We start from the raw sequence: 13,870 nt of genomic DNA on the forward strand, positions 1-13,870 counted from the left end.
CCTTTAAAAAGCAAAAAGCCACAGGGAACGCTTAAAAAAGATGCTCTCATTTTTTTTCATCCCCATTTGTCCAGGTTGAAGGGAAATCCCTCAGCCGCCAGCAGGCATCATTACTTTTCATGTGTCGAGCACCCAATAGACAGATCAGCCTCCTGAACTGGGTGTGCTACCTCACCACCTGCTATCATCTTCCCAGGCGCACCCACAAATGGCACTTTAGCTAAAAAGCCTGAGGTTTGTCTGCTCATCAGAAGGGTGCTTTAAGAAATTACCCATGTGTCTAGAATTGGAGGCGGCTGCAGTCACTGGTGTCCCAGATGGTCCCACTTTTCAGCATTATGGATTCTAGGGGAGGAAACTGACACCACAGAACAGCTCCCTCTCCAGCATCCAGCTCCTCACCTGCTTCCTAATGGCAAAGAGACACTAGTGGTCATTTTCAAGCTTTAACATTCTTATTAGTACAGAATAACCACAGCCCAAATTCAGATGGTGCTTGTGAGTATGTGCTTGCAACCTCTGGTAAATTTCAATCGTTGCCATTCTTAAACTCAATAACATGATGGGTAATTCTACAGAGTAGCCACTGGATGGCAGGCTTCAACCTTCAAAAGATCTCCAGTGCTTCAGGTCTGCCGCCTGCAGGGTTGGGGAGCAATGAAATGACAAGCTGTGGGCAGAGGCATCTCTTCCTTTTATGAATCCTCCCAGGCACAGTTTGAGCAGCTCTCACTTCACTTTAGGAAGCTGATCTGTTTGGACATTCATTTGGTTTAAGAAGAATAATTCCCTAATCTCTTGTCCGGTGACGTGCTTTTACATTTTAGCTCTTGCTTTTATAGGAAAAAAAAATGTCTACCCAGAAGATTCATGACAAGGGGATGTATACACAGGCAGGATAATCACCTGCATGTTAACAGAGAAATGTTGTTTTCCAGGGGTTCCAGAGCATATAGAGTTTACCCACTGGCAAAATAAATGTGGATATATATTACTGGAATACACACACTAACCAGAAAAAAAAAATCATGTTAACAATACTGTTTCAAGTTTCAACCATAATTATAATGTTCACCATCAACCCTGCTTTTTCTTTCTGACTTCAAACAACTGTCGCCTACTCAAAAATGAGAAAATAAAGGTTCAAGAACATTTAGTTGAAGGTGTCCAAGTCACATCTTCAAAAAGCAGAAAACAAAAATCTCATCCAACTTGTTCGGAAAGACAGAGTTGTGTACTTGTCTACCAGTTGGGGAGGGGGCTGCTGCGGAGGGGAGGCAGGAACAAATGAGGACAAGGGTCTACACTGGGGATAATGGTTACACAAACAAGTCATCTAGGTTCTCCTGAACAAAAATGAGGAGGTAATTTAGTTGCAGCTGGATCAAGAAGATTTCAGAGCAATAAGAATCAGGTAAGGCAATGGAGAGAGTTAATAGAGGACAATTTAGACTCACAATAAAGATATAATTTCCTTAGGGCCTTCCAAATAACAATAACTTCTAGAAGGTCGTTAGCATACACTCTTGGAGATTGCTTCAGCTCATCCTGTTCATAAAGACACACACATGGGTCCACGCACAAGAGCCAGTAATTAGATTCTGCCACTCCCTGTCCCGAGCGGTCCTGGACTATGACCATTAACCCTCTGCTCCAGACGCAGGAGAAGTGATCTGGGAATGCCATGTGCACAGGCCAAGGTTCATCCCGACAGCAGCAATTACCCTCCCCCCCAGGATGTGTCTGCCTCAGGGGGGCCCAAGGCACTTGGCACATTAAAGAGCATTTATAAACAGTAGGTTAGAGGAGCTCAGGGGAAGATGAACCATGTAATGAGTGATGGTTATTAATGAACATTATTATCCTTGTCCTGACCCAAGAACTATTCCTCAGAGAATGTTTACTTAGCATGCAGAGCTGAGTCAAACACGAAGCGCTCTGAAACTCTGCTATTAATCCATGGGTTTTACAGAGTTAGGAAATTGCACCAGAAAGTGAAGTTCTCTTCTTAAAAATTAATATAGATATAAATGAAAATGTTTAGAGTGCCCATGTTCCACCAGAAGAGAAACAGATCGATTGTCTGTGTGGCGAATCACAGAATGGAGGGTGTTAGGGCAGGCTTAACATGAATAAGATATTGATTACCCCTTGTTACTTGGTTCAGCTCTATTCCTTTGGATTGCCAAAGCCCTCTGTGACAGCACCGGCTGTGGTCTGGAGGGCAATTGGGATCTGTATTCTCTGGTCTTTATTTATTCATTAAGTTTTGTGCTGGCAATACCTGAGTGAGAGAGAGGTGCAATTAAGCCAACAAGTATGCCTGAGCCTTTTCAGACTGAAAAAATAGTGAACGGGTTAATTATCGAGAAAAGGGACAGGTAGGCTAGTCGCAGAACAGTTCATGCTATTTTGGAAGGGTTGGTTCGTTTGTTTTTTACTTGTTAAAATGTTGTTCTGTTAATATGCCATATCATACAAAAAGACACGGAGGAAAAAGTAGCCTCCTCTCTCACATACCTGCTCTTCTTTCCCAATTCATGTCTCTTTTGGGTAATGCTCTTGGCACTTAGATCTGTGTCCCTCCAGGGTTTTCTATGCTTTTGTATCCCGATACATGTATATAGTTGATGTTTTCACGAAAATGGAGCCATACCACACATGTTGTTCTAGAACACAGTATGTCTTGGAATTCTTTTTGTTTCAGGGTAAAGAGAGATCCCTGGCACTTTTAATGGCAGCATAGTATTCCGTAGTGCAAATAATCTTCCTGTATTTAACCTTCTTCCCATTGATAGCATTTCAGAATGTCTCCAGTTTTTACTGCAATGATACCACATAGCTCAGACACCTTGGCCTCACAGAAGGTCCCCTGACACATGGGTGGTCAAAGAAGAGGCAAAGTGGAGGTATGACAGGTCTGGGATAGCAGAGGTGTGTCCCGGGATCCTGGTAGATTGTGGCCTCAGATATAGGTTCAGGACAACATCCGAAGTGTTCCCTTACCTGATCCCATCCTGCCCCTACATCACTCAAGACAGGTGCAGGTGAGGCTGACCCTAGCCAAGCCTCATATTTAAGATGAGGGTATTAAAGGTGAGTAAATGGGTTGGATCCAGTGACCCAATACAGGGGAAGCGTGGGGAATAGACACTTCAGCAACAGAAGGGAAAAACAGTAACGAAGGGAAAATCAGACATAGCAGAATCCTGAGAGAACAGATGCCTCCTTGTAGGGCCACGGCCTGGTGAGAAAGACAGGAGAGAAGAGAAGGAGAGGAAAATAGGAATTACTTGAGTATTTATTCAAAAGAGCCTAATTCACCTGAAGACGCCCAAGTTTGCTTTGAATCGGCAAGATCAAGTTTATCACCATCATGGAAAAAGAAGATTTGAGTGTTGTATTGGTTTGCTAGGGCTGCCATAACAAAGCATCATAAACAGGGTAGCTTAAACAGCAGAAATATATTCACTCACAATTCTCTCAGTTCTAGAGGCAAGAAGTCCAGGATCAAAATGATTCTTTCCTTCTGAGGTCCAAGAAAGAAATTGTTCCGTGCTGCTGCCCTGGCTTCTGGCAACCTTTAGCATCCCTTAGCTGTAGAAGCATCACATTGATCTCTGCCCTCATTGTCATGGGGGTGTTTTTCCCTGGCTTCATGTTAGGAACCTCCCAAACTATTCCACTTGCATCAAGAAACAGGAAAACTAATGGAGATGTCTGTCCTTGAAGATGCTTGACCTGTAGCCTAGAATACATTTCACACTAGACTGCTTCGAAGTTTAGCAGAATTCACAAACAGTCCCCTGAAAATCCACTGCCTCACCTCTACAGGGGTGTGACCCCCAAGGCTCCAAAAAGAAGCTCCTCAAGGAAAACCCCACTGGTCAGCAGGTCCACTAGAGAGTCAGCCCTGGGAGGCAATGCAGTAAGTTGCCATGCTTTGGATCTCGCCCTGAAAAGGCACCAAAGCAGACACCTAAGCCCAGCCAAGGGGGCCTCTCAAGTGCTCTGGGCAGAACAGAGATGCTTGAGAGCAGGGAACAGGACCGAAGCCAGGAAGTTCGGGTGAAGGATCCATTTGACATGAAGCCTTCCTAGGACTCTTCTTCCCTGTTCACGTCCCTGTTCATCCCAGGAAAAGCTGTAGAATGGCCTCAGGAGGTGGGTCCAGGCACCCACTCGAGGGGGCAGTCCCAGCCCATGCCAGCATTTTGAATGGGCAAGTAGAAAGCAGGCAGGATCCATCCCAAACTCAGAGAAGAAGAAACTTGTCAGAAGCCAATTCACTTTCCAGTAGTCAATATCTGAAACGAAGTCAGCAGCTTGGCAGCTGCTGGCATTTCATCACCATTTCCGTGGTGTTTCTAACGGACTGTAGTACCTGCCACTCTATCTTGACAGTTTCTGGATGACCTCGTCCAGTTAAGGAATTGGTAATGGAGCTTGGTGCAAAGCTGTCATTTTCCTGTATGTCTCAGAGGTTGACAGTTCTTAGAGGGAGAGTTGTCAGCACAAGTAGTTGAGCTGTTGGAGGCTGCCGCAGTGCATTCTCCCCAAGAGTGGAGCTTAGACAGCCTCTTGTGAGAAAGGCAACAAAAAACAGAGACAAACCACCGGGACTTGGTGAGAGGCTCACACCTGCCAGCTAGATGGGGTTTTCTTCCAAAAGCACAAATCATGTATCACGTGCCGCACACCTAGGAGGGCTAGAAAAGCAGCCTCAAAGGATGGCCAATGGAGTGTGGTAAACAAACACCCAGCTCCCTCTCTCCAACTGGGAGAACTCCAGAACTTTTGTACACTGGCAATAGAGTTCCTCAGGGGCGTAAACTCTAGTTGCCCAAGTGGGTGGTTGATAACACCTCCTTACTGACTGCCTCCCTTCCCTGTCTCTCTTTCCTCTTCCTCCACTGGTGTTTCCTGGATTCACTTCCCAAATAAACCTGTGGCCCCCGAATCCCTGTCTCAGGGAAGACCCAACCTAGGACAACCACCGGCAGAAGGAGAGGGTTCCTGTTTCAACCAAGATGCAATCCCAGATCTCAACATGGATTTGCTGAGAGACTTACCCCTGTGTTCGGCACTGGGTAAGCTGGAGAACAACCTAAGCAGAAGACAGCCCCCGGGACAACAGATAAGAACCACAGTTGAAGGTACAGAGAGGTCATTTCACCGAGAAAGGAAAAAATGGATGTAGAGGAGCCATTTTCTCCTCCTCGTTCAGAACCAGATCTTAGAATAAGGATTTATGCTTCTCTCTTCCCCATCTTCTCTGTTCCCTTTACATCCCATCTGCCAATACAAGGAGGTGTCCTAGCATCTGAATAGCTGTCATTGGCTCCATTCAGATGGGGAAGACTATTCTCTTTGGATGGGAATAAGGCGGGTGCTCTGAGCCCTTTTGGACTTCTATGCCTAGGCTTCAACTGGTCCAGGATCCAGGCAGCAGATGACATGAATAGTTGGCACCTTCAAGCACCAACAGGCACAGACAAGCCACTTTTATGATCAAACAGTGGGAGGAAAGCCCTTTCACTTACTCTGTTGGCAGAAGGAGTGTTTCACTGTTTCATTTCGTGGGCAGAAGGTCAGATGGTCAACCCAGGAACAAATTAGCAGCAGCAGGTGGTAGGAGTCATACAGCCAACTCCAGCTGCAAACATCTGGCTTCTCTCCTCTCATCTAATGAAGAGTAGTTCTCACCCCCTCAAATCGGCTCCTTGAGAAAGGAGGTCTACCTGATGGGTGCACAGAAAAAAGAACTACCAGTGTGTCCTTAGTCAAGCCACTCCATCTCTCAGGGCTGCGGGGAACCCTCCCCCTCTCTTCCTCTGCCTTCTCGCCCAGTTCCTAATTGAAAGGTCTCCACGAACACACGTGTTTTCCTCCACCAAGTCTTTGCACGCTTACTAACCCTGTGCTGCAGCCAGATCCTGATGTTCTCACAGCAAAACCATCTCCAGTGGCACAGGTAATCCTAACACCCTTCCAGCTTTAGGATTCTATGATTCTGCATGCCTAGAATCCCTCTTACATAGAACTTCTTCGCACTTCAATTCCCCTAGCCTGGGAGTCACTGCCCAACCCCCACCTGGTAAAAAATTAACTATACATAACTCCCTGAAAATCTACCACAGGGCATGACCCTCAGGGCTCCAGGGAAGACCCCACTAACTGCCAAGTTCACCAGAGAGGCCCGGGGAGCCAGCGGGATAAGTTTCTATGTGGTGCTTTGTGCATTGCGGAGGACCAAGAGCCCTGTACTATGTTACCCAGGCCTGGAACAGAGAGACAGAAGTAGAGAGAGGGGCAAGCCATGACCTCAGGTAGACTCCACTCCCTCTGGACTATGAGTTTCTTATAGAAACTCATTTCTAGGGGACTTCCCTGGCAGTCCAGTGGTTAAGACTTCACCTTCCAAAGCAGACAGCATGGGTTCAAACCCTGGTCAGGGAGCAAAGATCCCACATGCCTCCAGGGCCAAAAAACCAAAACATAAAACAGTAATGATATTGTAACAAATTCAATAAAGACTTTAAAAATGGTCCACATTAAAAAAATAATCTTTAAAATTGAAAAAAAGAAACTCATTTATATGAAAAAGATATAGAGAAGGAGGAATGTTCTATCACAGTTAGGTCATGTAAAACAAGTATTTCTAGGCCCCAGGCATTGGCCTATGTAACTCAAGTGGAGCCAATTTGTATTAACGCCAAGGGAGTTTGGCCAGGCATGGGGAGTTCACTATCATGGGATGTGACCAGACATACGTTCTCCCTACTCCCAGGTACCTTATTCTCCATAACCTGACACTCCAGAAAAGCCACCAAGCTTTCCACTAGAGCAGACCATAAGGACTTAAATCAGAGCAGAAAGGTCATAGCAACTAGAACATTCTGAGCTAGAAGAAAGGATGCCAACCAACTGTCCTTCCTCTGTGAAACAGGCACAGTTGGAATTCAACAGATGTTTTACCTCCAAGGTAGACATCTGAAGTGTCATCTATGCCCTCCAACCAAAATGCAAAATTATGTCCCCTTGGCCTAGGGCCTTGGACTATTTGTCACCCTTACCATCAGTTTGGACTTTGAGGCCTAGTATTATGCTAGAATACCATTCTCTGACTCTATTGTAGTTATTCATGCTTGCATCTTATCTTTAGCCTAGCGGTGAGACCCTGAACTGGGAGTCAGGAACCCTGCATTTGACCTCGGCTCAGCACTGAAAAGCTAGAGATCAAGTGGAAATCTTTTACCTGTTCTAAATTCCACTTCCCTACTTCAAGAAATAAATGGATAAACCAGGAAACCTCTAAGATTTCTTCCATCTCCGAAAATATCTCTACTTTTATTCAATTTAAGGACACACAACGGTTTAATTGCTTGCACAGGCCATAGTCAGGAGCGGGGGTAAGAGAGGCGGATGGTTGAGAATAACACCTTTTCAAGACACCATTAAAAAGTAATTTATATTTCAAGACTCCCATTCTGTCTTCTTGGAAAGCCTGAAAGAAATTTCTTCTTTTATCTGGTTGCCAGACAACCTTTCTATAGAGGTTTTCATTTCCCTTTTTAAAAAAGAAATATAAATCCGGCTTTGGAGATCTGGTTAGGAGTGAAGGCCGACTTCAAGTGTCCCTCAGCAAGAATGTTAATTATGGTTGCCAATCAGGGGTTTGACCAAAATTGAAAGAATTTAAGGAGAATGCTTTAAGGCAGCTGATGAAGCTAAAAATGGCTAGTAGATACTGGAGGCTAGAAAAAGCTATAGAAGGGATTGATAATTAAATGCTGCAATGTATTTAGTGACCCTCCATGTTGCAAAAATATCTTCCTAAATTGTATTTCATCCTCATATTAGCCTTTTGAATAAGCAGAGCAGAGGGTCTCTTTTTAACTGATGAGCAAATGACACCCGAAAGGATAAATGGCTCGCCTTAATTTTCATTTCTAAATAATGGCAGAGCCCAGGCTTGCAGCCTCTCTAGTTTGGTGCTTCACATTTAGGTGAGCATCCACAGAAGACAAAGAAAGTTGATTTTCATCAATCAGCTTCCCTCAGACAAGCAGCCGAAGAAGGGTCAGGACAGAGAAAGAGGAGAAGCACCCACGCAGATTAGGTGGTGTTCCTCTAGGCTGGAAAATCCGGGGTTACTTTTTCAGGGAACAAGAAGAACCACATTTCCCTTGTTTCCAGTCCCTGCTCAGCCTCTGGAAGAACTTTCCCTCCTTGGCAACCAGGGCACCTCCACTTGTCAGGACTCAGCATGATGTTTTTAAGAGGAAACAAGTTCATCGGTTGGGACCCTAAAATTAGGGCAAAGCCAACCAAATTCAGCAAAGAAAATTATTTTATTTCAGTTCCCTAGCACCACGCTGCCAGTCTATAGAAATCAGAACCATTTGTCAAGTACTTCCCAGGTAGTTCAGTGATTAAGACTTGGTTCTTCCCCTGAAGAGGGCCTGGGTTCAGTCCATGACTGGGAAACTAAGATCCCACATGCTGCATGGTGGGGCCAAAAATAAATTAATTGAAAGTTACATTAAAAAAAAAAGTCATATTGTGATGTATTTGTTCATATGTCTGTCTTCCTATTAGAGTATAATCTCACTGAAAGCCAAAGACTGATGAAGCATGCAGGGAGGTTTAAGTTGACAGAAACCACATTTGCTTTATCTTCAAGGTTATATGCCTGATTTCTCTGGCCAAGAATGCCAGACCAGTGGGGCAGCCACCCAGAGCAGAAGCAGATGAAGCTGTTTGTAGCAGCTTCCCTTGGTGTCCCAAGCACCTGAGGGGCTTGGGGGCATGATGCAGCCCAAGTCTAATCCTTCTATACCTGGGACTTGCATCACTATTCGGGAGCATATGCAAATAATCCACAGCTTTGATAGGAAATTTTTCCAGATATCATCCATCCTTTTTGTTCTTGAGTCGAAACCAGCATCAGCAAGGCCATATCCAGAGGGAGAATTGGGGTGAGACGAGAGGGAAGCAAACAAAGGCAACTATCCATGATTCTCCTGGACAAGATCCTTGCGTCCAGGTGCCCAGCAGTCTGGAAGGGCCATTTCCCTTCTATTTATTCTTCCTGCTCCTCACTGCCTATATAATGTCTGGTCCATGGCTGTACTTCACATGCATTTTTGATTTGACTACGGTAATTGTCTCTTAGCTGGATTTCCATCTAAATGCCTTTTTGCTCCCACCCTAACTATGCAAACATGAGCTTCAGAGACATTAAGTGATCTGAATGATGACCCAGCTAGTTAGTGGCAAAATCCAAATCTATAAGCATTAATTCCATCATTTTTTTCTACTCCACCACACTCCTCTCCTCCTAAAAACCCACAGTAGTTCCCTGTGGGTTTTAAAAACCTAGAAGGGTACCCTGTGGTTACCACATCAAATTTAGGTGTTTCTGCTCTCTCTTCTCCCCCAAAAGCTGCCTATCTCTCTCCACTTTTTTCTGCATTAAAAAAGACTCTCTCGGAACTTCCCTGGTTGTCCAGTGGTTAAGACTTTGCACTTCCAACACAGGGGGTGTGTGTTTGATCCCTAGTCAGGGAACTAAGATCTCACATACTGCAAGGCACAGCAGGAAAAAAAAAAAAAAAAGACTCTCTTTGCTAGTCAAGCATACCTGATGGTCTCATTCTTATATTCTTAAAAGCCCCTTCACTGGGCAATAAAATGTTCCCCTGCCTCTTTCTATGAATTCATTTATCTTTTCCTTTTTGGGGAAGCTAGGTCAGACCACATTCTTTTAGAAGTCCACTCTGATAGTACCACCTCTCTCTGCTCTACTCTGAACACCCCCCTGTCAGCAACAGCAGTGCTTATCTTCTCTTCATGGTTCATACTGGCTGACACACAGCACAGCCTGAATACATGTGTTGAGTGTATGAATAAGCAGATTCTGTTGATTCTGTCTCTGAGCCATCTCTCAAATGTGCCCTTATCTCCCTGTTCCCCACTGTCATAGCCCCAGGTAAGGCTCTCATCATTGCTCCCATGGACCATCCAAATAATTTCCCAAAAGCTTCCCCTGCCTTCCATCTTCCCTCCATGCAGACTCCCCAGTGCCACTAAGTGAACTTTCTGAGAGATATCTGATCGTGTCTCCTATTTGTCATGGTTCTCCAGTGCCTTTGGGATAAAGTCAAAAGTTCTTCGCGTGACTTTTAAAGCTCTTCACAATCAAGTCACAGACAATTCTTGTCTCTATTACTTTTCACTACTGATATATGCATGTTTGAGTTAACCCTTCAAGCCCAGGACTACGCTTTGTCAATACTACTGTGTTTGCCAGGGGCCTGCTTCCTTCTTTTCTACCTGCTGAACTTCTGTTTATGTTTTGGGGTCTATCACACATACTACCACCACAGCCTGCATGGTTGCCCCCATGCAGTCCCAGAGATAAGCCTGCCCTCCTGTGAACCCCCAACAAGTTAGCCCTGGGGGTTGGTAACAGGGCACACTGAGCACAGGGCACTTTAATGACTAGCCGGTCAGTCTTGCTGTTGCTTTGTGACCCTCTTGAAAGCAGGCCGAAATGTCTCTTACATCCACAGCCCCAGTAGAGCACTTAGCTCCAAGGATGCTCTCGGTGAATAACTGAATGAAGCAGTTTGTTCACACCATGTAACTTTTCATTCACTTGAAACCATACACTTTTAGAACTAAAAAAGATACTATAAAATGTTTTTTCTAACTTGCTCATTTTTCACATGAAGAAGCTCTAGCCTACAGGGTTTTAAGGGACTTGCCCAAGATCATAAAGAGGCACCAGAGGCACTGGCCCTGGTCACCTGATTCATGCCACCTTCTACTTTATTGTATATATAAAGTTGTGCCAAAAGATAGAGTAAGCCCCACAAGGAAAAAAATTGAGGAGCTTCTTCTTTCTTTTGCATTTCTCTATACAGGGGACTACAGATCTTCATTTGAATTCAACAAATGTGACTGAATTAAGGACATTCATAGACCTGCATCTCAGCTTTGCAACTGTGCAATTGTCCCTTGATATCATTTTATATTTTAATGAGTCAATTAAGTTGACTTAAATATTTTTAAAAATTCTTCAAATATATTAAAATTCTGCAAAACTCCTCTTAGGATATTGCATACTAAAACGTTTAAGTTAAAGTGTTGGTGAGGATGTGGAGAAAAAGGAACCCCTGTGCACTGTTGGTTGAAATGTAAATTGGTACAGCCATTATGACGAACTTACACTGCTGCTGCTGCTGCTAAGTCGCTTCAGTCGTGTCCAACTCTGCGCGACCCCACAGGCTCTGCCGTCCCTGGGATTCTCCAGGCAAGAACACTGGAGTGGGTTGCCATTTCCTTCTCCAATGCATGAAAGTGAAAAGTGAAAGTGAAGTCGCTCAGTCGTGTCCAACTCTTCGCGACCCCATGGACTGCAGCCCACCAGGCTCCTCTGTCCATGGGATTTTCCAGGCAAGAGTACTGGAGTGGGGTGCCATTGCCTGACATACACAGGTCCCTCAAAAAATTAAAACTCTAACTACCATTGATTCAGCAGTTCCGCTCATGGATATGTATCTGAAAAAAATACTAACTGGAAAAGATATATGTGCCCTCATGTTTATTGCAACATTATTTAAAATAGGCAAGCTATGGAAACAACCTGTGTCCATAGATAGATGAATGGATAAAGAAGATGAGTGGATGAAGAAGATATATATACACAGCAGAATATTATTCAGCCATAGAAAGAAGGAAACCTTGCCATTTACAACAACATGAATGGACCTTGAGAGTATTATGCTAAGTGAAATAAATCAGGCAGAGAAAGACAAATACCACATGATCTCACAGGTGGACTCTAAAAACAAAACAAACAAGAAACCAAGCTCATGGATACAGAGAATAGATTGGTGGTTACCAGAGGTGGGGGTAGAGGGTACAAAATAAGTGAAGAGGGTTTGAAAGTACAAACTTCCAGTTATAAAAAAAAAATGTCATAGGGATGTAAGGTGCAGCATAGGGGCTATAGTAAATAATACTGTGTTATGTTGCTAACTGAGTAAATCTCAGAAGTTTTCTGTATAGTCCATGGAGTCCCAAAGAGTCAGACACAACTGAGCGACTTTCACTTTCACAAAAGTTTTCATCACTAGAAAAAAATTTTCTAACTATGTATGCTAATGGATGTTAACTAGACTTATTGTGATGATCATTTCCCAGTGTATACAAATATTGAATCATTAGGTTGTACAGCTGGAACTGTATAATATTATATGTCAACTTTATCTAATTTTTTTTAAAGAAGAAGAATGGTAAAGCAAGCAATATACGAACCTTAATTTTCCCATAAATTTCCTTTGGCCCTACTTTATACTTTACTGTTTACAGCTTTAAAACTTTATATTTGCAGACACTTCCTTCAAATGTCATGTTAATGCTTGAAAGGTATTTGCTTGCTACATAAACCACGCCTGCATAATACAGACATCAAGCTTAATTTTAATTCTGTATTGCTTAGATTTGATGCTCGTCTTTAATTACTTGTCTTATGTAAAATTAAATAGAAATTAAATGGTCAAAGCACTGGCAAAAAAAAAGTTTACGGTAAACAATTATGGACACAAAATTATGCTATTCTTCAAATTTGTTGTTGTTTCATCGCTAAGTCATGTCCAACTCTTTGTTACCCCATGGACTGCAGTACACCAGGCTTCCCTGTCCTTCACTGTCTCCTAGAGTTTGTTCAAATTCATGTCCATTAAGTCAGTGATGCTATCTAACCATGTCATCCTCTCCCACCCTTTTTTCCTTTTGCCTTCAGTCTTTCCCAGCATCAGGGTCTTTTCCAATGAGTTGGCCATCACAACAGGTGACCAAAGTATTGCAGCTTCAGCTTCAGCATCAGTCCTTCTAATGAATATTCAGGGTTGATTTCCTTTGGGACTGACTGATCTCCTTGCTGTCCAAGGGACTCTCAAGAGTCTTCTTCAGGACTGTAGTTCGAAAGCATCAATTCTTTGGCACTCAGCCTTCTTTATGGCCCAACTCTCACATCCATACATAACTTTTGGAAAAGTCATAGCTTTGACTATATGGACCTTTGACAACAAATTTATGTTTTCTTTTTAATGTTGTCTAGGTTTGTCATAACTTTCCTTCCAAGGAGCGGCTTTTAATTTCATGGCTGCAGTCACTGTCCACAGTGATTTTGGAGCCCAAAAATATAAAATCTGTCACAGATTCCACTATTTCCCTTTCTAATACCCAAGATCAAATTAAATTCCCAATTTATGCCGTTAATCTAGACAAACGCTAATGTCTAGCTATTCCATTCTAACTTCCATCTCACAATACGATGCTGAAGATAATGCTCTTCTCAGATGGGAAAAGTCAAAGAAAGAGGATCCTAATGATTATCATGTCTGATAATACCAGACATGGGGAGAAGCAAAGGACTGACACTGTTGGGCAATCAGATTCCTGAATCTTCTACAACACAAAGAGAAATGCTTCTTTTCAAGAAAAAAAATATTAGATGAATTCCTACTTTACTCTTGTGAGCAATGCGAGGCAGTGTGCCCTCCAATTCATCATGGCTTCTGGCCTGTTAACCCCATTACTCTCGTGTTTGCATTCTTTTCACAATAGAGAGAGAGCATCTTAAAAGGTTCTAAGAATTTTGTTCCAGTAAATACATAACAAAGATTTTTCGATCATTCGCCATAGAAAGGGAAATGATCGCTTTAGAGAGATTTCATAGCTTTTAACAGCATATACGTGCGCAAGCATCTGCAGAGCCTGTACGCAAGCAGGTTATCTTTTACACTCCTGCTAATACACTCCATTTCCCCCTTTGTCCTGCTTACAGTTCAAACAG

The sequence above is a fragment of the Budorcas taxicolor genome, chromosome 10 (genome assembly GCF_023091745.1).
Source record: "Budorcas taxicolor isolate Tak-1 chromosome 10, Takin1.1, whole genome shotgun sequence".
In the NCBI taxonomy this organism is placed as follows: Eukaryota; Metazoa; Chordata; class Mammalia; order Artiodactyla; family Bovidae; genus Budorcas; species Budorcas taxicolor.